The 24,863-nt window shown below is 41.2% G+C and overlaps 1 protein-coding gene across 4 annotated transcripts in view; it reads right to left on the bottom strand.

The window, feature by feature from the left end:
- The window catches only part of LOC118098926 (RNA-binding Raly-like protein), an 81,075-nt gene extending 67,167 nt beyond the window's left edge, over window positions 1-13,908 (bottom strand). For 2 of the 4 annotated variants that reach the window (XM_035143183.2, XM_035143180.2), the window contains exon 1: window positions 12,854-13,748. The gene's annotated coding sequence lies outside the window, so the exon portion shown is untranslated. Of the gene's footprint in view, window positions 1-12,853 lie in introns of all 4 variants that reach the window. The other 2 variants (XM_035143182.2, XM_035143181.2) reach the window with 2 other exon arrangements.
- Window positions 13,909-24,863: the final 10,955 nt, after the last annotated feature.

Raw genomic sequence — 24,863 nt, 5'->3', positions numbered from 1 at the left:
TATAAGAGATAAAACTTTATTATTAGTACAATATGAATCGTGTTGTATGTTCTGAAACGTCCTGCACCTTGTGACCCTGAACCAGCATTATGTCTGTTTACTGTTCCCCCCGGAGTTTATTATATCTTCACGAGTGTGTGTGTGTGTGTGGGGGGGGGGTCTGTTGCTACGACCTCGGTTGCTATGGCAACTGCTATCGGGGGAACGGGCCAGCTGGACCCTGTCGATATCTCCGCAGCTATCCGACAGTTATCTGCTGTTTTTTAAGGCCTAATTGTACGTCTTTAAACGCCGAGAGTTAATTAAAGACTAAAGATGGATAATTACTTCACATTTGCTCCTAAATAATCCTCGATAATCCTCGATAAGAAAACTATTTTCTGCAAAGAATTTAAATCGTAATTTTCTCTGAGTGGGACGTCTTTTTAATAATGTTCATACTGACATTTAGTGTGGTTGGTATATCCCAGCGGACGGTGACATCAGGAAATGGGAGCATGAGAAGATTGAGATGTACCGATGGCTGAAAGAGCAGCTGGAACAGATGTGGAAGGTGAAATGCAATGTGATCCCCGTGGTAGTGGGAGCATTGGGGGGCTGTGACCCCCAAACTGGGAGAGTGGCTCCATCAGATCCCAGGAACAACATCTGAAGCCTCTGTCCAGAAGAGCCCAGTCCTATGGGAACAACCCTCAGACACTGGGGCCGCTGGTTGAGGAGCCTGAGAAAGACTCACCACCCCATGTCTCATGTGTCGGGGGAGGGTGTCAGGGGAAAATTTACATTATATAATCTGTCTTTCTTATTTTGTTTTTGTTTTTACACTGTGCCCACACTGCGTCTCATTATTACCACAGGAGTAAATAACAAGACTGGTTAATGCACCGGCTGATGTACCGCAGCTGTTTGGTGGTTATTGCTTGGACGATTGGATGTTTAACGCCCATCCCTTTGCTAGAATGTGCGTAAATGAGTCAAGAGAGATTCCAGAGGCACGACAGACTCAGACTCTGATCTGGTCAATTTGTGAAACACAGCGGCGTCACCTTCAACGTTTCATCCCCTGCTGCTGAGGCTCGTCGCTGTGCCGAGCTTTAATGGCATCTCCAGCCACTTCCAACCTCTCCCAACACCTCTCGCAGCACCTCCCCTCGCCTCTTTGTGCCACTGGATCTGTGTGTCAGAATCAAAGCGAGGCCACAAAAGAAAGAGGGAGTCAGCCCGGATGAGACGGATGAAGCCAGGGAGCCAGAGAGAGAGACGCGCTATGTGCAGGTAGTTGTGAAGTTGCGTAGAAATGAGTTAAACTGGTTGCTGCTTTGCCCGTCTGCAAACACAGCTGGTGACGCTGTGATATAACAGACAAAAGAAAAAAGTAAAGAAAAGTGAGGAATGAAGCCCGGAGGCAAAATACAACATTTCTCCGAGAGCTAACTTAATTTTTTTTGCTGTAAACATTTGTATTGAAACAACTTGATTAATTACTTCAGCTCAGCACAAGCAGCTCCCATATGTTACTGTTTAGCTTCCTCTGATGGATTCATCGTATCCACTGCAGTTAAACACTTTGGATTTAATCTGTCATTGGGCGATAAAGTGATTATTTATTCCTCCTTGAATAGAAGATAGAATAAGCTCAGCTCTGGGTTTTATTGTTCAGGGTATAGTGGGGTCCTACCACCGAGGAAATATAAAGACAAAAAGACAAAAAAGACGAGGCGGCAGAATGTAATTAATGAAGCAAAGGACCGAACGTCTGCGTCTCTGGAGGCTTCTGCTGGGATCTGTGAGGACGGAGCGATGGGGGGGGGGGTACAAACTGAGAAAGAGGTGGAGCTCGATGAAGAAACGAAGAGTGAAGAGTCTCGACACAGAATCTCACCTGTGACGCTGCACTGTTGCAGATTTGCTTGGAGAGATAAAGCAAAAGGAAACCAAACAACATCTTGCTTACTTTAGCCTCATATACTGTAATATGTATGTGTATACGCTTACTCCACAATATTTAATACTATTAAGTAGTATATAAACATGTGAATAACAACCATGATGTGAACCGATATGTGTTTATTCATATATATGTAAAGACTGTTGAAAACCCTGAACCTCCACCAAGGCCACTTATCTCCATATTGCATGTGTTGAATGTCATGATTCAAACTGGATCCGAGCTAAATATCATCTCTGCATAGATATTACTACTTTACATATGCCTAATTGTTTCCCCCAGAAAGATTAGAGCATTATCTCCTGGTATGAACATGTTGAAAAACAGGATTTTTCATTTTCAGATCCGCTCTAAAATGTTATGGTTTCTTCTTTCTGTTAAGCCCCAAACCCTCTAGGAAACTTCACGGAAATCTGTATTTTTGAGTAATTTTGCAGACAGTCAATGAAAAGACATGTTGTGATGACACATTTGCTGCCCTGAAGCTGCTCAGAATTGCATTATTGGGCTCTTTAGCATTAAAAGCTGAAGTATTTTCATTTCAATTTTCCATTTTCAAAGTCTAAAATCCTATAAACAGCTCAGACAATCTGATATTTTTCATCCAGAATAAACTTTAATAATCGTTTTTCTTTCTTTCTTTTTCTCATGTCAATCATGTTTGTTGTCTCGCTTCAGATTTACCTCAAACTTTCATCACAATACAGTTAATAAAATAAAGTAGAATAAAGGTTATGTGTTCTCCAGCTTCTGCTCCTGTGTGTTAGGAGAGAATGTGACTGACCCTGTTCAACTCTGCAGCCCTGAGTTCTGTTCCCGAGATTCCTAGAAAATATTTACGCACTGCAGCTCAACACACACTCACTCACACACACACACACACACACACACACTCGTAAATCGTGATGCATACTGGCAGCTGAAGGTTCAGTTCTACGGTGAATTCTCCCTCGGTCCTGCTCGTCGTGGTTTGGGGACCTTTCTTGCATCTTCACACGTGTTTTCTCCTCCTGTTAGTTTCCTTCTCTCAGTGAAACTTTAATTGGAAACTGAAATTGCTTTTCAGATTGTTTGAACTTGCAGCGACTGACCTAATTAGTTGAATGATCACGCTCAGAGATCCCTGCCTAACTGATGTGACTAATTTGAATGAATATTTCAAACCCATGTCTGCAATTAATGCCATTTACATATGTAATGTGTCTGCCTGATTTCTTAATGATGTTTATATTCCCTGATGCTGCCCCTGACAGGTGTCTTTAAGAGTACAGTAGGAAGTGAGGCAGATGTCCTGGTGCGTCCACGTCATGTGAACGATGCAGGAACTGAAGCTGGAGCTGCAGGACAGAGCCTCACGTGGCTCGAGCATCTACGTCTGACAGAAACATTCACTGTCATCCAGCGACTCGTCAGAATCGGACAGAAATGGATTTTCTATGCGGTTACTTCCCCTGTGGCAAAGAAAATAAAAACAAATAAATAAGGTGAAATAATAAAAACAAGTCTTTCTTCTATTTATCTTTTTATCCGCTCGAAAAATTCCTAAAAAGCTCATATGACGTTTTCTGGGCTTTTAAGTAATACTGTGATTAAAACTTGAGTATTTTTTTTCATGAGTTTGACTCATCTCCAATTCCAACATGAAACAAGCTGCTTCACTTGATGTTTTTCTGTACAGTTCACTTGGTTCATAGGATTTTCACTGGAAAACCTCTGAACTGAACTGAAGTGTAAAGTTGGATGTGGAGCGAGCTGAACAAAGCAGAACAGGAAGTGTTTCCTGTTTGACTCGGAGCAACGTGCTTGTAAGAAAAAGAAAGTGAGACCTTCATGATCTCCAGTTCAGCTTTACTCTTCAACTTGCTGGACCTGATTCTGACAGGTGAAGCTGTGACTCTGAGTGGAAGGGAATGAAAGAGGAAACATTCTCCATATTCACAGCCACTGAGCCATCAAACTCATATTGAAGCTGCTGTTTAAAGGTAAAGAAGTTGCATAGTGTTGCTTTTACCTCACGGGGAATAAATAATTAAGTCAACTCGATACCCTCCGATAAAACAAGGCCAGACGTCTTGATGTTTACAGCTGCTTCATTAGAAACTGAAGCTTTTTTGTTGGATTCTTCAATAAAAAAGTCTGAATCCAGATTCACGTCTGTGCTCGGTGACGATGCTCATGATGCTTATTGGAGAAAATGGATGGAAACAGAAATAAAGGCTGTGACAGCCGCCGTTATCCGCAAGAACAAACGGCAACGAGCTCTTTGATTCCCTGTGATGTCAAAACCTGAAGGAAAAAAAGAAAAATCAATATGAGGAACGAAGCCTTATTTACACGGTGCCACCTGATAGACTGTGGCTCTCTGCAAGATGTCAACAAGCTATTAATGTTTCAGGAGGCGACTGCTTTTTGAGGCTAAGTGGGGAATTAAATGATGGAGCTTCTATTTTTACCCACGAGCACGCTGGTGAATACGAGCACATTTTAGCGAGACAGATGTTTTTGTCTTTTTTTTTTTCCCGAACTCACATTTAGCTCAGAGGGTCTCTGTAGCCTGAGTGTAATCAGACGGACGTCGGCCGTTCTTAATCTCAATCCGGCACGAATGCAATCCTGCACACACGCACAAAACCGGGATTATTTCATCCGGGCTGCTCTCGCTTTCCATCACACGAACCGAGCGATGTTGTAAAGCGTAGTAAAATAAGTTGCGTGTGTAACTTTCACCTGGTGGAGTCCTGCAGAATGAAACGACCGCATTTAGTGAAATTAAAAAAAGCCTCAAGTCCGTCCATATGCTGCAGTCAGTTAAGGTTTCCCTGTCAGGCTCAATCAGGGTTTGAGTTTGGAGCTGAAAACATTCTCGCCATCAACCTACAGCCCCCCCCCCGAGTGAAGCGTTTGTTGAGGAGAAACATAAAAGGTTTGCTCGGCGGACATGTTCTTGCCCTCGGGGGTACACAAACTCAATCGCTAGCCGGCTAGCTAGCCCTCTCTACTTGAGTGCACCTGTGCTTTCCTAGTGGCAGACACGGAAAATTGAGGTCGTGATCCTCGTGAGTGTGTGAGTCAAGATGCCTCCGCGTTGAAATATCTCACTTCTCTCTCGGCGTCGGGTCACATCTCTTGAAATATCCATTCAGGTTTCAATATATATATAAACACACATGCACACACACACACACACACACACACACACACACACACTTTGTCTTCTTTACTGAGTGCACACATCCAGACTGTATTTTCTTCCTGTGAATCTGCAGCCCCCTTTTTGCACCATTCCCAGTTATGTATATGTCTGATTCCCTTTATGTAAATCATCTGTTTTTTTGCAAACAGAAGCTTTCAACTGTACCGTTTATTCTTTGGGATTCAAACTTTTAAAAAACTTGATGCAACTGAGCTCAGATTGAAGTTCCAGGGCTTATAAATGAGAGATTTTATTTCATTTATTTTAGTATTAGCAGTTTTTAAAATCTGTTTTTTGCCGTTACGTTTTATTCTGTGTAAAATGAATCGGCAAAAATATATCTTATACCCATTTTAAATTAAATCAATACCAGGATAAGGGGGGAAAGGGATTTGAATTCTTTCCAGAGCCACTTTAATTTCCCTTATTAAATCTAAGCAGCAGCAAGCCTTTAATGTAAGTACACCGGGTTTATCAGGCTAAAGCGCTTTAAAAACATCGTAATGCAATTAAGAGCGGACCGAATCCTGTAAGTGAACAAGGTTTGTTGTCAGGGGGGATCCTGCAAACAAAGAGAAGCTGGAACTTCACTTGTGTCCTGAAGAGCAGCTGCAGGAAGTGAACGCTGTGTCCAACGTGAACATGAATGTATGTGCTGGGCCCCTCAACTGCAAATAGAATAAAAACTCAAGACTCAAAGTACAAATGATACAGTCGGACAATAAATCTATGTCCTTGTCATGTTATATCTCTCAAATAATTTTGTATCTCCCCTGTAGTCTCTGCTTCTTACACTCGTCAGTTTCTGTCTCTTTGCATCTCTGTCTTCTTCCTCTTCGTGTTGGGCGAGTGGCAACCGACGTCAAGGTGCATTACCTCCATCCACTGTGTGTTTCACTGTCCCACTTCCTCCTCTTCTTCCCCATTCAGTACTGTACCTCTCACTACCCTTGATGTTTGATAGCTTCTCCTTCTTCTTTGTTCGGTGTAGTGGCGGATGACAACCTACTCTGTTTGTTGTGTCCCTTCTATCGAACAAAATTCAGCCTCTGTATCTCTCTCCAGTCACTTTCTGTCTCGTTATTGTCAGTTTGCATCTTTCTTTATACATTTTGTCTCTCCCTCCTCTTTCTCCTCTGCTCGGACCAGTGGGTGGCGACCAACATCAAAGTGCATCCTCCTCTTCCTCCTCTTCTTCAAACCTACTCGTCTTTATGTCTCTTTGTTGTTACTTTGCATCCATTTGTGTCTTTTTCTCACCAGTTAGTGTCTCTTTGCATTTGATAAACTTTCCAACAACAAACATTTACACTCATTTAAAACTGCGTCCCTCAGGAGGCCAGAACAATATCTAGGTTATCGATGCACCTGTTAATGTGTCTGTCCCCATACAGCACAGTCTCTCTGTCTGTGGAGACGGTGGATGTGTCGGTGTCCGAGCATCCACACTGGTCACGAGCAGGTGAGAGACAGCTGAGTCCTGCAGGACGACAGTGAGAACAGCTGATCCCTGCAGAACCCGCCTGGAGCTGACCCAGATGAGGACGCTCCACTGTAATCGGCGTCCCTGAGGTAATGTAGGCGAGACATTATCCGCTTCGCTGCTTCTCTGCAGCATCTGGAGGCATCGGCCACCTGCTCTGGAAAACCTCACGCTGCTCCTTGGCCTCTGTTCTCTGGGTTTGTTCCTCCACTGGACTCTGTAACCTTCACACAGCCTCTCAGACAGTGTCACACATCTGCCTGAGAATCACGGAATCAAGTCTCTGTTTGTCTGTTGGTAAAATAAAAGTTTGTCCATGAGGACAGTCCCACTCAGAGGCCAATGAACTAACCGCCGTCAGGAATTATCAAGCAGCAAATAAAATGATCTCCCCAATTAGATGTTTCCCATACACTCTGTTCATACACTTATTATCGTCATGCCCTGGTCACTTCTAAATTTCCAGTCGTGCTCGCTTTGCATTTTAATGTTAAATTAAATTTGTCCCGTAGGTCACTTTCTGGCAATAATCTCCATTCAAGTACAATCAGAATTTTAAACTCGACAAACTGACCTGTGAGACCTGCTCTGTTATTTTCATGTTTTCTCTTCGGTATCAATTATGTATTAATGATCCGTTTAGTATTTTATAGTCTTTGTTTGTTGATTCTCTGCTTCGTGGTTTACTGCTTGTTTTTGTTGTTTTATGTCTCAGAGAGAGGAAGATGATTTTTCACCCTGATGAGAGAGAAGGAAATGATGTTCTTTTTTGAATCCTTGATCATCATGGTCTTACCCAAATCTCTGCTACGTTACAATAATTCTGTCTGTACGTTCTTTTCGTTCATTACACCCTCGCCCTATTTAACTGCCTCTGCAGGTGTCGGTATCACTTCCTGTCCTTTCAGCCCCTCCACTACCCAGCATGCACCTGTAGCCTCCGACAGACATTAATAATAACCATAATCTTATCGGAGCATAGACGCCAAACTTCTGCTGCTGTAACAAACATTTCCGACATGAGTTGTGTGACTGAAAGGAGCCTTGGTCCTGAACGATTAGCACAATGAGGACGAAAGAAGTTTACTTTACATTCCGTTTCATGAATGAATCTGTTGCTGCCAAGGATCCGGCGACTGTGGTGATATTTTATTCTCACAAGTCAGGAAAGAAAGAGAAACTTCACTAATCGCTCTTCCAAGGTCACAAACTCTGAAATTGTGATTCATCTCTTTCATCCTCCAGCTCCCTCTCTCTGTCATTGTTACGAATCTTTGTGTGAGCTTGTATTACGTTCATAATGTTTCACGGAGCCACATTGTTGCTTCCTGCCAAAACATTTCAGCCACATTTCCATAACTCACACATTTAAATATAAATATATACGCAGACATTCCATTATTTTCTAAGGGGACACAGACGCGAGCAGGAAAACTAGCGAATCATCTTGAATGCGTCCATTTTCCTGCCTGAGGGTAAAAACTTTAACGACGACTCTCTGCAGACGGATGAGAAACACTTGTATTAATGTGCCCAAAAGTTAAGTTTGATGAAACAAGCTCCTCACACTGAGACTCATTATTTTCTACAAATTACAGTTTAATAAGAGGACGTCGGGTGCAGGGAGGTGACGCCGCTGCAGAGAACTCGACAGAAAACAACAGATCTATTCACCAGGAGCGGCTGAGATGAATCCGTGTATCATCATAACAACAGATTCTGAATTATTTGATCTCATGATGACTCTCTGCAGCGTCCGTGATGTAAACTATGCGCCAACATGTCGACACGCACATTTTTCTATTTGTAGAGATGACGTTCAAATGGCACTTTTTAGAGACTACTTCATTTTAAACAACACACAGCTACATGCAAAACTGAAAAAGCTTCAGCTGGCAGATATTAATGATGCATTCAGAATTTTGCTCAGGCTTCCAAGATGGACAAGTGCGATTCACACGTGTGACAAATGTCCCGACCTTTCATGCTCTGCTGAGGAATCTCATGCACAATTTAATGATTCCATAACCTCCTGAGACCCGAGCTTTCGTTTATTATGCATTTTTTATTTCCTCTAGCTATTTGGGATAAGTAGGACCCGTTGAAAATGAAAAATAAGCATCGCCTGAGAACAGGAAGTAGTTTATGAAGAAGAAATGATGTCTGTTTGATGAACTGGGGCTGAAATCGACGCGGCCTGGAAGCGATCAGGTTTTCTGGATCGATATTTGCACATTCAGGTGAAACTGCATAAACTAGACTTTCCTCCTTTGGGAAACACTTCTAGTTAATCAGTGTAAAAGTCACATGTGGGAACATCTCTGATGTATCTTCCTCCGCAGGTTTAGATTTCTCCTTATCAGCATTAACCTTATTTCCTCTAGAAAGAGGAAACAGTAATTCCTCTGTGAGTTTGTTTGCTCCTGAAGGAGAAACTGAACCGATTTCCTGCCCTAATTGATCCTTTGTTTAGGCTCCACTGATAAAGCAGTGAGTTTCTCCTTTACACAAACACAAGCAAACACACCAACTCTCAATCTCTGACTTGTTTTCTATATTTACTCAAAGGTCAAATAGACGAAAATTAGTTTCCTCTACAAGAAAGTCACAGATTTCTAACTTCTCTCTGCCGTCATTAGCTTTTTGTCACGTCAAAAAAGAATGATGCACTCAAGACCAAATGTTAATGAAACGTAACTGAAGCAAAAGTTAGTGTGAAAGTCTAATAATACGCCGAGGTCTCAGCGTGTCAGTGCAGAAGGCTGATGCACTATAACTCAAACGTTCCCATAATAGACAGAAAGTCATTTAGCCCGACTCTATACTTCAGATACGGGTTTAATTGCCCAGAATATGACGTGTTAGATCCACTCACTTATCAAATGAGCAGCTCAGAAAAGGAAAGTAAAGTACTTCACACTTTTCAGGAGAATGAGTCAAAGGTAGAAGCTGTTTATCTGTTACAGGGATCGGGGGGGGGCTTATTGAGGGAGTTAGTTATTTACATTTAGCTTTATGTGTTTTACATGTATGGAATAAAAGACAAATTAACCCAGAGAAGCTGCTTCTTTAATAACTTAGAATGTGTATTTCATGAATAAATAGTTCAACAACCCTCTGTAATCTAACACATTATACAAACACACACATACACACACATATTGTGCAAGATTTAATTACTTTAAAGCAAGAATTCAGCATTTCACTGTTATTTTACATGTGTATTTGTTCTTTTCTTGGTTCATATTGACTATTCTTATGTCACTATTGTATATTTATTTTGAATTTCCAACATTTTGACTGAGGTGTGAAGCTGCACATGGACATTAAACATCATCATGAAGTTGGGGTCTGGTCTATTCACTCTTCATTTTAGACTGAGCATGTTTGACTAAAGCTGGACTGAGGGAAAACCTTTCTAACAGAAGCCTCTGTGCTTCTTTGCATGTTTCTGTGGGTTATTACATGTCCTTGATATGTGCTGAATACAACATCCCAGAGTGAAGACACATCACGTGTATGAAAGATGCAAAACACAGCATATTAATTATGTTTCCATTTGTCCAGCTCAGTCAGGCTGAAACTGATGTTCCTGAGGAGCGGATGAACCGAATGTAAACACAGTTGCACACACATTCAGACGAGGACACATGCAGATGCACGCGCCCGATTATTAAGCACATGCATTAGTGTGTACAACTTGTTCTGGTGTGATGTTTTATTCATGGTGGCGGAGGTAAAGCCACACGTGAGCTATCGTGTGTCTCCTGCGCGGGTCTGGCTCGGCCCAGATAACAGGGAACCTGCCTGGAGGGGAGACACAACACCGCAGGACGTAATAGAAGCTATCATAATGCTCAGCAGGAGACGTGTCCACGAGCTCGCGCTGTGGCAGAAACACCTCTCAACCCGGGGGCGTGAAGACACGTCGCTGTGCTGTGATGAAGCGACTCGAGGATCGAAAAGCAAGATGTGGAATGTTTGATTAAAATGTGTGATTACGACTTACAGGGATAAAGAAAAAAGGAGCAATTGTAAAAGCCTCAGTTTGATTGAAGGAGGCAGATGTTTGTGCTTCGTTCTGCAGAAGTGAAACAAAACGGAGGAAGCAGTTGGAACCCCTCCGAGGCCTTTAGAATGAAAGTCATGTCCATGTTAGCAGATTGGACCAAACTAAAAATGTTCTTAAATATGATTTCTGACATTTTAGGTGTAGCTCTTATCACAGTTCTGCTAAGTTTGGTTTTAATCAGTTATTTGATGCTATGACACATTATGATTGACAGCTGATTCTGACATGTGATTGGTCTAGCACATATACCTGTGGGACCTCAGCGCTTTAGCTCCGTCCCTTTTAAGATGTCAGAGTTCGTAATTCAGAATATTTCAGCTTCATCAGTCGATAGGAAGGAAGTGGAGACGTGATGTTTATATACAGTCTATGATTTGTAGAGTTTTATTTTGAAAAGCCAAACTGAATTAAATCATTTAGGGCATATGGGCAATAACAATAGTTATCACAATATAATTTCCATATTGCAATATATAGCAATATAAGAAAAGTTCAACCAATTTCAACCCTAATTGGTTTAAACGTTCTATCTTCCTTCACTCAGGAGAGAAAAGAAGTCTCTAAACGTCAGAGATAATAATAATGTGACATTAATAAATATAATTATCGATATTGACATTGACATTTGTATTTTTGGATTTATCGCTCCGCCATGAAATCTAATCAGGGACAAAAAGTGAGAAAACACTGAGTATTTGCTTGAGAACCAAACTTTCAGGTCACATCCCTCTTCAGACTCACACCAGTGCTTTGCTTTGTCTCTATGTCACCGCAGATAAAACCCCCGACTCTAAAGAGACACTTTCACGATTCAGCTCCACGCATTGTCTCTAAATTGTCTTCCAACTTAAGAAACCATTCAAACCTCCAGTGTGGCTCCTCGTCTATACGTCTGCTTTACGGCCTGCGTACATCTCACAGGAGACGGGAGAATCGATGCCTGGCAACAGCTTCTCGATACATGATAAAAACTCATCACCTCAATTGTGCTAATTAGTTTCCCTTCTATTAAAAGTGTACGTTTGTAGTTCTGTTCCTTCTCAACGCATTCAAACTGCTCTGATTCTGATCTTCCATGGCAGCTTGTTTAATGACACCGGGACTTTACAGCCTGTACTCAGACCTAATGGTCCAGTCTCAAATATTTTATAGGCCGGAAGTATTACACTGACAAAAAGCTGTGTTCTGTTAAACAGGCTACATATGGAACAGAATGAGGGAAAATAATGGGAGATGATGCACAAGCTGAACTCTACTTAAAGCCAATATTAAGCTTGATGAAGCTCAAGAATGATATAGAAACTTATGGATTTATGTATGTTTTGACTATGGACTCAGCTTCAGCAACGTGGCAGTGATTCGTAAACAGGAACGACACACAGCAGTTTTAGAGCCTATAAGACACAGAACAGGAAAACTACAGTGACTGGTTTCAAGCTACGACTGCATGTTATCTATTTAGCCATGTTCGCATATCCTGCAGTGCACCAATAATCTGAAGTTAAACCTGCTTCGCGAAGGATTAATACCCTCCTAAATCCTTTTCGAGTCCCGTCAGTAGCTCGATAATCATGTCCTGCAACATCAGATTGAACTGATCCATGAGTATTTATGGAAGCAATGAGGAGGGCACTTAAGTTTAGGAGGAAACTTTGCACACGCGTGACACAAACTGTGGTTATCAACCTGATTATTTCCACCCCACCGTGCTACTGCAGTTTAGAGAAACACTTCACTGCAGCAGCAATATAAATAGTTATTCCTGCCTGTGCACGTCGATATATGGATGGAGCCTGGATACTTCATCTGTAGGAGTCATTAAAGTCGTTAGAGTGCATCCTTCCGAGGGGACCTGAATGCAGCTACTTACATTCATTCCTCAGCTGCTCAGATTGTTGAACTCAACACACAAAGGGAACATTGTGAGCAAACGACCTGTGCAGGATTTTCCAACCCTTGTTCTTGATCAATAGATTGTTTTATGGTTGTTTTTTTTACGCACAGATCGATCACATGATCAGGTGATAAAGGAATCCTACATTCAGCCAGCCTCACAAAATAACACGTCAGCCACAGGTGCATATTTCTGTCACCTCAGTCTTTATTGTCAAATACAGAAACGTGTCACTTTATCCACTCGTGTCATATCAAGCCTACCTGCAAAAGGGAAAATGTCTGTTCATCCTCGTGGACACATAAAAACAAAAACGCATTGAACTCCCCCAAGAATCAAAACTCCCCTCGTCCACCCAGCATCATCTAGTCATAAAAAAAACGACCACATCCAAAAATACTTGACACTGCCACCAGCAAAAGTATAAGGAGAAAAAAAATAAAGAGAAAGCACAAAAACAAACCTGTGAGCTCGGCTGCAAGAAAAGTATCAGGTTAAAACGTTTTTTAAAAAGGACCCACAGAGAAAAGTAAAATCAAGGGTTTGATCGGTGAGATGCACCGACACATCAAAATCTCACAAAATCACAAAACTGGAAGGCAACGAACAACACTGCAAAATGCAAACCAAAGCATAGCAACAGCAAAAGTCGACAGAAACAAAAAAAATATAGATATATAAAGAAAAAAATCAAAGAAAAAATAAAAATGTTTCAAAACCCAACAATAAATGTTGAAAAATCTCAACACTGACAAAACCTGCTTGGTTTCGACCCTCGAAACAAAACTGCAAGCAAGTAAAAGCCTCGTGAAGACCGATCAAGCCCCCGTGCACCCTCCTGGCACCGGATCAGAATAACATGCTAAAAACTTGAGAATCAAAAACGCTGAAAACCACCATGTCACTGCTCAATTCAAACACCAGCAAAAGGAGGAAAAATAAAAAAAAACGGGGAGGGCAATTAAAAAGACAAAAAAATGCTTACAAAAAAAAAGCCATTGGAAATGTACTCACCGAGCGGGGAGTAAAATGTGGCGATAAAAATGTGATATGGCTCAAAAGAGAGAATGGCGGAGCGAGGCTGAGACGCTGTGGCTGTTTCTCTAGGTCTCTGCCTCCGGTTGTGTCATGTGACTGATTGAGCCGCGGCTTCCAGCAATAAGAGGCCGGTGAGGAGCAGCTGATGCGCGGGTGAGTTCTCTCCTCACGGCTCGGCTCGCTCCACAAGTCAAAAAGAGGTAGTTCCTGCTCGTCCCGCGGTTCTGACTGAGCTGCCTCTTTCTGTTCGGGGGCTTCTTTTTTTTTTTTCTGTTTTAAAGATGCAGAGCTCAGTCGGTGTCAGCGTCACGAGAGCGTCCACACATCCTGCTCCCCCCGTTTCACTCCGTTCACTGGAGGAATGAGGAGGTCTGATACACACGCGTGTTTCTGAGCTTAGAGGAGGAACCCGGGGATGGAAGAGGAGGAGAGAACAGGAGGAACCAGGGGATGGAAGAGGAGGAGAGAACAGGAGGAGCTGGTCAATATCTGCTCTGTGAGAAAAAACTAAAATAAACATCATCCTCCAGAGGAAGTGAGGAGGCGAAGCACGTGCAGGAGAAACTGTTAATCCTTAAAGATGAAGTGAGCTCTGTCCATGGTGCTGAAAACAATACCATTACTACTATTATATATGATGAGGATCTGTCCATGGTGCTGAAAACAACATTTCTACTGTTATATATGATGAGGGTCTGTCCATGGTGCTGGAAATAACATTTCTACTGTTATATGTAATGAGGTTCTGTCCATGGTGCTGAAAATAATCACATTTGTACTTAAATGGATAGTTCACCGAAAAATGAAGATTAACTAATGATCTATTAACCCCTATGCAGATGGGGGGGGGTTGAGTTCGCCAAACACTTTTGGAGTTTCAGGGGTAAAGAGCGTTGCAGCCAAATCCAACACAATTGAAGTAATTGGTGATACATTTTTCTAATCGAATAAAACAACAGAAAAAAAACATGACTCCTCACTGATCCTGTGATGTCAATAAGTGTCCGTAAGCTCCGGCATTCAAACTCGACTCCAAACGGCGTCATTTACACCATATTTTAGCCTAAATGTCGGCTGCCGGAAGTCGCGATGTTAGCGGAACTAGCGATGCTACGACCGCGTATCCTTGGGCGAGAGCTTGCGTGCAGTGTGCACACTGTGGGAGCTGTCATGTCGTCCATCTTTATTTACAGTCTTTGGCGTCAGGCTTGTTCATTGACCTCAAACTGCAAGAATCCACAAAACGATTTACAACAAACAACGAAATAACAGGGGGATATTCCTCATGTTGTCCGGCTCTGTCCATGGTGCTAAAACTGCACGGCGTTAACGCTGTACTCACTTTTCCTTTAACACACTTTCTGATGACAACTCCTGTATTTAAACCTCATTCTTTTTTATTTATAATTTCATGTCTCAGGTCCAGAATCTGAAGAGATTTCTTTTACGTCAGTTTGATTTTAACGCACCAACATGAGTTCCTGTAAAAACTCTCTGTCTCTCATTTGTTAAAGAAACACACCTGAGAAATGTGGGTTATTGCCGATTGTGCCAGACAGGAAAGTAATAATGTGTTATTGATGCATTAACGTCTGACTGCAGTTGTCAGACAAAATTCAGTACAGGTTCATGCAGCACACAGCGCTGGAGACAACTGTCACCATTCATTCATCATAACTGTGGTTGGTGCACTGTTTCCACCTTAAGCACTGTCTAATTTAATTTACTTTCCAGATCACATCCAAGCCTTCGGGAGGCGCAACGTAAAACGCTTTACAGCCTCTGAAGAATACACTGGGTGTCCAATAACAGTGATCAAACTTTGCCTGGAGCTAAATCTAGCAGCTTTATCACTGATTGTGTTTACCTCTTCGTTCACTTAGCCATCAGAGCCTGTTAAGCTGCTTTGGCAACAAATTGCACAGCACTGTTTTCTTTTCTCCTCTTTTTTTATTTTTTTTACCTCATTCAGTGTGATATATGTCAACAGTGTCTTCACACACCGCTCTTTGTGCCCGTAAACCTAACCTGACAGTCAGCGTGTTGTCTTGCAGGACATGTCAGAGTGTAATTATCGATGCCTGGGGGTGTTCGTGACCTAACTCACTGTCAATGAGCTGATTCCGGATGCTGCAGAGCCCTGACTTCAGAATCGGATAGTATAGAGATAGAGAGAGATTCCAGCACGTGGGCCGAGCAAAAGGTGACGAAGAAAATGACGCAATTGGGCCGTAGCCAGCTTTAATCCACGTAATCCAACCCCACACTCTTTAATAAACAATGACTAACGCATGATAACAAAGTCATTCGGCGTCAAAATCGTCTTTTAACTTTTAACGCACGCTGCGGAAGATTAACAGGATAATAAAGAATTCATGTCTCACTCCACATGTGGCTGTAAACAAGGGACATGATTCAGGCTTCAGGTCTGTGTGAACATTCACGTGCTCCTTGGAAGGTGTAGATTGCTGAGTTGTCAGATTCTCTTCTAACATCACCTCAATGTATTTCATGTTGCTAGTTTCACAAATTAAATAAAATATGAAGTCAAGCCCCATTGCCTGGTATGATATCCCCCATCAGCGCAGCACAGCGGAGGGACCACGAATCGCCTTTGGCCATAAAGAGCCAATCAGAGGCAGAGCTCAAAACATGTCGGCTCCCGGGCCTTTCTACACATCCACACGTTTCCTCTTGAGATGCATTGATCGATATTTTGTTGGTAAATTATTTATCGACTGTGTGCAACAAAAATAATGATTTTTTATTGTGATTGATATGAGAAAGACGGCTTCATCTTGTGATCACAGATGGACGAGCATGACCTCTATCAGGGAGACGTTTCAAGACATCCTCTGTGGAGGGATGTGGTCGTTTCAAAAAGAACGTTCCACAGAATATCTTCATTTTTCTCCTTTTTGTGCGATATCTTGTGGTCATCACCCCACACAGCTGAGACCCACTTCATTGTGCAGCAGTAAAGCACAGGACCCTCTGGCAACACACACACACACACACACACACACACACACACACACACACACACACACACACACAGTCAAACCTTTATAAGTATGGACTGAATTAATTTCACTTATTATAGCAATTTGTATTCTTTAATTAATATTTGTCAAGGAGTCTGCAGAAGTCATGCAGGATATTTTAATCAAAAATAAATGGAGTGTGCTCACGTAAGGGGATTTAATGCTCATTACAATAAATGGGTTACATTTACAAAATCTAGAGCTTGAGGTGCAAGGATTATATCTGATAAGTCAAAATAAAAATTACACTCGAGAAGCCTTTTTTCCAATTGCCTGTGTTTGCTAATATCATCAGTAGGGTATGGGTTTAGTAAAGTCATTGCAGGGAAGGCTTTTTTCAGCATTATGCATAATTTAAATGTTGGAAATGTGCGTGTGTGTGTGTGTGTGAGATTGTGTGTGTGGTCTGGCTCGGTCTGAAAAATGTCCCTCAATGCATTTCAGGGTTCAGACTCAACTGAATGGATGTCCCATGTGGTTTTGTGGCACCTTCATTTTCCTTCCTCCCTTTGTCCCCGTCTGTGGCTGCACTCCATCCGAGCTGACTGACACACAGAGGGCTACCGGGACCTCGGGCAGGTTCACTGACGGGAGCATCACTCACCCTGTTAATAATCGTCATGTCGGAGGATCAGCTGCTGCTAAATATTTAAGTTGTTATGAATGTTGAATGTTAAAGTCAGTCAGTTGGATAAATAGATGGTTCTTTAATGAATCTTAAAGCTATAATCCTTGAATTACTGTTCCACTAATTTAGAGTTGGACTTTTATAACAGTGTCATATATATAGTTTAAAATCACTGCAGCAGAACCAGAGAAAACATCTTGATGATATTCTTATATATGAGAAGATACATGAGCCTATGTTACCCAAGATGCAACTCAACCTCTAGTTGGAGATTTGGATGTTTTAGCATATATTGGTAGGAAAGGACCGTTTATTCATGTGGCGTTTTTTATTTTAAACCCTGATTTAAATGACAGTTTTAATAGACGTCAGGTTTTCACAAAGCTGCTTCACTTTGCTCGGTTTTGTTCCTGGAAACACTGAGTGAACCTGTAGAAATTCTGTTCAGCACAAAACAGAACGAGGCCTCTGATAAACCAGTCAAGTCTCTTTTCAGATCTAACACACAATGAGTTCTTGCTCAGCAATATAATATTTAATGGGATTGTGATTAGTATTCCGATACTACAAAGGACTGTGTCTACTAGCAGAGGAAGTGCAGCAAAGTGAAATTCGCTGCATTATTCTTCATTGGACGGCATGTTCCACTATCTGTTCTCTTCTGTCTAACCTTCAGCTGTGGCTTATGAGATTCACTGCACATAATCTCATGATAAAAGCATCTCATTATACCAGGATGTTCACATTATAACAAGATACTGAGGCTTTATTTATTTATTTAGTGTGTTGCTGCGCTGCAGAATGTTTCCGTTCATGTGTGGCTGTTAGTGTGCGATGCAATGGCTCCTGCATCGTAATAAAGCAGATGCTAGAGCCGGAATAAATTAGATAAACTGTCTTTTTGACTTTCATTCGTGCGTCAGGAAATACTTTCATCAAAGTCACAAAGTGAGATAGATGTATCAGCGTTCTGAGATACGCAACGTAAGCTCCTGATTCATGAACCGAAATCGCTTCCTTAAGTCAGGTAAACACAGTAAAGCTCTTTATGTGGAACTTGGAGGCGACAATATTATATCAGGCTGATTAGTTGACATCTCAGGAGCAGACATGTGTATTTTCTCTTTAAGTGTCGTATTAGATTGTGAAAGTGCGAGGTCATCTCTATGTGACATTCAGGAGGTCACGCTTCTTCCTACAGACTGTTTCTAATTATCCAGTGTTCTTAGGATGTGAACTTTGGTCCAAGATAAGATGAGATCGTCCTTTATTAATCCCACGATGGAGAAAGTTAAAGTGTTAATGTTTTATTTAATCTTGTTTTCATTCTTTTCTCATCTGTAACATTTTCTTTTACCACTTCGATAAGAATAAAGTTAAAGTAGGTAAATAAGTAAAAACAAGTTAAAAAATACATTCAAACAGTTTGATATTGAAATGAAATGGATAGAAAATGATCATTGCAAAGATGAAAAAGATAAATTTCTATATCAGATATATTTGTTTTGTTAAAAATGTAAATATGAGTCACCTTCAGAATAAAGTCCTTTCAATTGTCTTTGCTCTAGCTTCTCTCCACTGATCTGACACATGAAAGTCTGTTTACGGATCTTGGGGAGATGCTGTTAATGTGAATCCCTTGTTCACACAATGACAACTATTATATACAAAGGTAATAACTGCATGTAAACAAACATAAAGCAGAAAACAATTTAGAGCATAAATAGTGTTAAAAACAGACGTCGATTTCACGTCAAAGTTAATTTACTTGGGACGTACGAATGCATATGTAGAAATAAAACGTATAAAGTCTCTGAAACGAGTGTGATACAGTTTGGAAAATGTCGTCAAGTGATCTCCCACGAGAAGTTCAGATCCTGACGGATGAAAGTTTAGAAATGTGAAAGTCTGGGGGTGTGAAGTTAGAAGGAAGTGATCTTACCAGACCTCTTTGATCCGCTCCTCATCTGCTGAAAGATACATTAGCTGATACGAGCGGGAGACACCCACCAGAAACTGTCTGTGGTTGAGTTGCATTGTGGGTAAAAGGACAGACTAAGTAGAATCACAGGACGATATTTTCCTTTTGCAAGAATTTGTTCAAGACGTCATTTATTTGAGTTTCCTTTCAAGGACTCCTCACAGGATCCAGGTTGGAGGTAAATTATGATTGTGACAGAGTAAGTGATGGAGGCACAGAAATCTCTAACCCACTTTAATATTCCTTTTTAAGAGCCTGGATGTTTTCACCTATGCTCCTGGAGACTTGTTGTGGTTGTGTGTTTGCTTCCCTGCGCTGGAGTCGAATCGTCAAAGTCGTCGTTGTCAAAATAACCATCACCATTCGCTGTAATTCTCATGCAAACCGAGTTGCTCTCTTCACTGTTGTCTGCCTGTGAAATGAGACCCAATTACAGATGCTCTATATTCACCCGCACTGTTTTTTTTTTCCTTCCCTCAGAGTAATACTCGATTTGATGTCTTGTCAGGAGAAGTAAACAGAAGTGTGTTGACAGGACAAAGGTTCAGACGCTGAAATAGCCGAGCAGACTACAAAAACCGTACACGCACATTAAACTTGATTTTGCCAATTTACCCACGTTGCACTGCGGCGGCATCTCACAAAGCGTTTACCCTCCCGTTTAAGTTTAAAGAGAAAAATCTGCGTTAAATTCATTGAGCTCAGTCGGTGACAAGCAACCGGAAAAACGTCTTTAGAGGAAGGAAGAGAGGAAAAGTGAGGCCGTCTCTTTACCTTGTTAAGAGCAGTCGGATGTGATAATTATAAACTCTCACGGGGACAGTTCAGGTTCAGTGTCACGGCCACAGTCTCCCACAGGGACTGACGCGGGACGACCTTTTCAGTGTGAAGTATCCGGACTCTCCCGGCCACGACACAGCCGGGAGCCCGGTGGAGCCGAGCCCGGTTGATTGTCCTGTGCTGCTCGTGCCCTTTTGCAAATTAATTAACGCAAAGTACATGACAGTTAATTTGTTTGCACGCAGCATTACTGTACGACTGTGAGTCTCTGTGGCTTCATGCACGTTGGAGCGTATGGGACAGGAAGGACACGGCACTGATCTGGATTCCTAACGGTGGATCTATTAAAACTAGTTTGTTCAACCACAGGAGCATGAAATTGGTCCAACTGTGGCTGCTGGGACTTAATTGCGTGTGACTAAAACTATATCAGTTTACTGGATTTGAATGTGTTATTTAAAAGTCACTTCAGCTGCATATGTTGGTTTCTGTTTTGTTGTTTTCCAAATTTTTGCCAGAATAATGTCGTGATATATTTTTAAAGTCTTAAAGGCCCCCAAAAAAGCTGTACTCTTGAACTTGGATTTAATTTTGGTAGCCAAAGGTCAAAGGTCAATGCCACTGTGTCCTCACAATGTGGTGAAATCTTAAGATTAGCTTGAGGGAACGTCTTCGAATTTGGTGTAAATGTTAAACTGGATTCACAGATAAACTGATTAGAGATTGGTGCCTGGAGGTCAAAGGTCAAGGTCATAGTTTGAGACTGGTTGTGTGTGAGCGTTTTTAAAAGTAGGCCAGTAACAGAGGGATGAAGAAGAAGACAGATTCTGTGGATAATGTATATTTGAAAGTACATTATGTAACTTCTAAACATATATAAACACATACTAATTAAGTAAATATCATATTTTCCTCTATTCAAGTCTGCGTAGTGAATCTTTTTTTGTCTTCTTGAATCGTCTGTGCACATTCAAGGATGCAACTTAAGAAGTTCAGGTCACTGTGGTGTGAATTACAATCGTCTAAATTTAGAAACAAAACTGATTCATTAGACTGTTTGCTTTTAATTTCATAGCTGAGTGGAGCCACAGTAAAAGACTGTTGTGTTTTTCTGAACTCCACTTTAAGTCTCACCTCCTGCCCAGTGTCTGGATGTTCGGCCTCATGTAACCGAACTGATTCCTGGGTTCGTCCTTATATCTAAAGTTTTACTGCCCATTGAGTATCGTTGTTAGATATTTATCTGCTATTGATTTTAAATTTATCGATCAAATCCCCTGTGATCAGTGTGATCAGAATGTTTTAAACATTTATAACACATCATGTATTTTTTTGTACATTATTCTTTAATGCTACATTATTAGAAGTGATTTATCTTATTTTCTTTTCCACATTGAATACGATTCATATGACGCAGATGGTAAATACTCATAAAGATCTATATTATAAAATATGTGCCCCCTAAATGTGACAGATAACAAATAAGGCACTGTATTTATTTATAATGCGTATTGTCTTGTTGGTTTTAATTGTATTAATGTTTGTCAGGTTGTTGAGACAAAGCAGAAAAAGGCATAAAACACCAACCAAGCTTCACAGCTGAGAATCACAATGAGATCTTTCCCACTAAGTCAAGGTGAAATATAAGGTGAAGCTAATCAATTGTGCAAACCTGCTAAACATGATGTCTGAATAATCAGATTTCAGGAGTTCAACATTGAGAGGTGGGTCGAATATCGACAAACACATTGTCAGTATATTGAGTGGAAACCGTTTTAACTCTCACGTCTTATCATTATCGACTTTTCTTATATCTACATTCTTTCCTTTACCACTGACCCTTTCATTCAGAGAAACAGGTGTAAAAGAGGAGAATGTCCATGTTTGTCTGTGTGAAAGCAGATTTCCAGGACTCTGCAGCGTCTCAGCCAAACTGGGGCTCTTTGATTCGGAGGTACAGGTGCTTCTGGAGCTCCCAGCGGTTCCTGGCACAAACCATAGACATCCTTCTTAATCAGATTCTGCAGAAGCTGATAGTAGAAGAAAAAAAAAGGCTTCCCAGTGGCTGGTAGCACTTTGGCCGCCGTGCGGTTCTTCCAGACGCCAGAACCAACTCCATGGGTTCTTGCCCGATATTGTTTCTTCCTATTTAACCTCTTAGTGGTAGTGAATGGTTTTTTCTGGTGCCTTTGGCGTGTGGTGCTTGCAGCCGCTTCCAGTCTGAGCTGTGAGCCACGAGCCTCTTGGCGTTAAAAGGCAGAGCCCATTGTCCTGCAGGTTTGCTGCACGCACACTTGTAGGATCAGTGTGAACTGACATGTTGTGAATGGTACAAGCTGTAGACATCCAAGATACCACTCTGTGATTTATCAGCTTCTGTAAAGAGAGAGATGTTCAATTGTGATCCAGACATGCACTGAACTCTGTCTTCCATCTTCCTGAGACGATCCAGAGGGGTTGAACGCAAATGTCCAAGTTTGTTGTGAAGAACTTTTCCTGCCACTAGTAAGATTTTCCAGATAAATTCCGGAGTACACGTCTGAAAACGGCTATAAAGTGTCTATCAATAAAAACAAACACAACTCAAGTTGGTGAAGTGAACTAATAACTGTGAATATGGGCGTCAGAATGTTGGACAATAACATTCAGCAGATGGTATTTATAAGTCTTATCCATGTACATGTTCAAACTGCATCTATGACACTAAGATGAAAGTTCAGTCAGTGGATCTTAACTAATGAATCTTAGCTTAACATTTATATAATATTAATATTTGTGTGAATAATTCCTTGAAAGCAATTTAAAAACAATGAATTATTTGTACAGTTATTCACCATAAATGTTGTAATCAAATCAAGGTTATCACAGGTTCACAGTCAGGAAACGGAAAGAAACAGAATCTAAATGAAAGAACAAGTTTCATGCATTTCGATGGAACTTTTAAGTACTGATGGGACTGATTTATCAATGGTGTTGATGCAAACAGATAAGTAACTTGTATACAGAGGCACACAATGTGTTTAATAGGTGTCCTCTCAGTCTCTCTACAGATAAATGGCTGCACACAATCTGAGTTTTGTTCTAAAAGCGTCACAATGAAGCGACAGAAGTCGACTGCGGCTGTTTTTCTGCTCGTTTCTCTGCGTAAACAGAGAACACTGCACTTACCCATCAGGGATTTGTACGTGAACATTAATCTTCCCAACTCCTCGCTCACACAAGAGGCTGAGGCCCAATCTAATCAGAGCTTCTAGATTAATCCATAGAGCACTTGGAAGGAGTTTAATTCTTCACATTTGTTTTAGAGTAGAATCTGAGAGTGAAAGCAGATGAACAAACATTTAAAACATGAGAATGAAATGATTTAAGATAAGGTGAGGTGAAAAACACATAGAATAAGTGATAGATTAGGTGTGTTCATATATAATCAGCTCGTTTTTTCCTGCAACATAACATTTCCTGACAGTTTTATCCAACAGCACAGTCATTTCAAACTCTCCCCATCATCCTCTCCTTCCAACTTGACTCCACCTCACTGAGATGGGACATTTTTTGAGACGAGATGTGACCTACATGTCAAGTTAAGTCAAAATAATTGGCATATCTTCTCTCGACTGTTCGCAGTTGAAGGGCTTTACAGTATCGTGAAGGGAAAAACATCCAGAAAGTAAGACGAGGGGGATTTGTTCCCGATGAAGTTCCCACATGCTGCGTTTTTTATTTCAACAATTAATATGCGACGAATGTTCGTTCTATCAGCGTATGGATTATTAATACTGTCGACTCCGGTTGCGTGTTTAACAATCTGTCATCACAACAGTTGACCTTTCTCAACATAATTGAAACAGATTTCATTCAACCTCGATTCTTTCACAAGTCTTTGCTCCCGTGCTCGTTTGTATTCCTCGCTGCGATGCCTCCTGGCGTACACATCACTATTTGCCGTACCCCCAGCTGTGCCTCAGTTGTTTGTCATGCCACGATGAAAGGCACATGCTGAACTCCGTGTAAACCCGCCGTCGTTCCCGTCGACTTTTTTATTTGTGTGTGGAAAATTGAGGCTTTTTAAAAACCTCAACGGCTCATTAGTGGCTCTCTGGTAGGACAGTGGATTCACAGGAGGCGTCAGACAACAACGAGTCGTGATTCTGGAAATTCGGTAAAGCTTTGTCATGATTTCCCAACTCACAGTCGGTTATTTTAAGCGACGGCAATTGTTTTAGTTTTTGCATCATAGACAGACTTTTCCTGATTGTATCAAGTACGATAAAATCTGCTCGACGGAACAGGGTTTGAAACGTAAACATCAAACTGCACAGGGGATACAAACATTTAAAGCCTCGTACAAAACTTCTGTCAATTGTTTGGGCGACTGGATTAACATCTGGAATAAAATGTTAAAAATGTTTGATATTTACAAACTAATGTTGCATACTTGTGCAGAACAAAAACTCAGCTGCAAAAAGCCTGAACAGAAGTTTTGTCTTCATATTATGAACATAATTCTGCAAGCTAACAATAGAACTTTCCAGCTACCCCCCCAGCTCCTTCCAGATTTGTTTTCCTATTTTGTGCTTAACCTCAAATTCATGCTTCTGCGTCGAAGCTAAGTCGTAGTTACGACATACGGAGCCGAGCATTTATAGCTCACACATGTGTTTTCTCTGATGAAATGTTCTCTGCATTAAAAGCTAATCAAAATAATGAAGGTGAATTGAAAAAAATAAGTAGCTTTAGCCTATTTTCTTTTCATCCGAGATCATTACAAATATATGAGGCAACGTTTGCGTCTTCGTTTCAGT

The sequence above is a fragment of the Hippoglossus stenolepis genome, chromosome 19 (assembly GCF_022539355.2).
Source record: "Hippoglossus stenolepis isolate QCI-W04-F060 chromosome 19, HSTE1.2, whole genome shotgun sequence".
Taxonomy (NCBI): Eukaryota; Metazoa; Chordata; class Actinopteri; order Pleuronectiformes; family Pleuronectidae; genus Hippoglossus; species Hippoglossus stenolepis.
Note: the sequence above shows the minus strand (reverse complement) of the source record. Positions and strands in the feature narration are given on the sequence as shown.